Genomic DNA, 732 nt, shown 5'->3' with positions numbered 1-732 from the left:
GCGACAGCGCCGTGCAACGCTGCCAGGGAGTCCATAGAACGCCATCCCCCGTTCGGCTGTACGCCTTGCTCGTCGGTAAATTGGTTTTTGAGGAAAGGAAATGTATCTATCTCGCATATCTCAGTGGACACCTGAACCTCGCCGTAAGAGAAGGGAGGAAGATGGGAATCAACGAACTAGACGCGCCTTTGTTCATTCTATACCATGGAGCGGGCATGGCGGAGTCCTTGCGCAGGGGCCATGCTAATCTTCTCTGTATCGTTCCAATTTTAGTATATGTACTTTGGAAGTACTTTGGAAGCTGAAAGTTATTGTCGAAGCGTACGAGAAAAAGCGTACGCCATTGTCATTCACAACATCGCACACTGTACTCATACCGAAGTTTTATGAGCCAGAAAAACGTCTGTTGGTGGGGTCTTATCGCCCGATAAGCCTCACAAACGTAGATTATAAGATATTCATGAAGGTTCTGGCAAAGCGAATTCAGGGCGTCATAACCATGCTAGTGGGGAGTCATCAAACTTGCGGTATCAAGGGTCGGAGCATAGCCACTAATATACACATAGCGCGAAGTGTGCTTGAATGCTGCGATGCACTAGGCGACAGGGTGGCAATGATGCAGCTAGATCTCGCAAAGGCCTTTGACCGTGTATCTCATGAGGTTCTGTTCAGCTTGCTAGATCAGGCTAATGTGGGCTGTGTAATAACGGGGGGCGTACGAATGACGTACGC

At 49.0% G+C, this 732-nt stretch overlaps 1 pseudogene; it reads right to left on the bottom strand.

Moving 5' to 3' along the window:
- Positions 1–224: 224 nt before the first annotated feature.
- LOC149326374 (U6 spliceosomal RNA) lies at positions 225–293 on the bottom strand (annotated as a pseudogene).
- Between the last annotated feature and the right edge of the window lie 439 nt (positions 294–732).

This window comes from Amblyomma mixtum, chromosome 10 (genome assembly GCF_055824585.1).
Source record: "Amblyomma mixtum isolate Tamu chromosome 10, ASM5582458v1, whole genome shotgun sequence".
In the NCBI taxonomy this organism is placed as follows: domain Eukaryota; kingdom Metazoa; phylum Arthropoda; class Arachnida; order Ixodida; family Ixodidae; genus Amblyomma; species Amblyomma mixtum.
The sequence above is the reverse complement of the archived record's forward strand: the minus strand, read 5'-3'. Positions and strand labels throughout refer to the sequence as shown.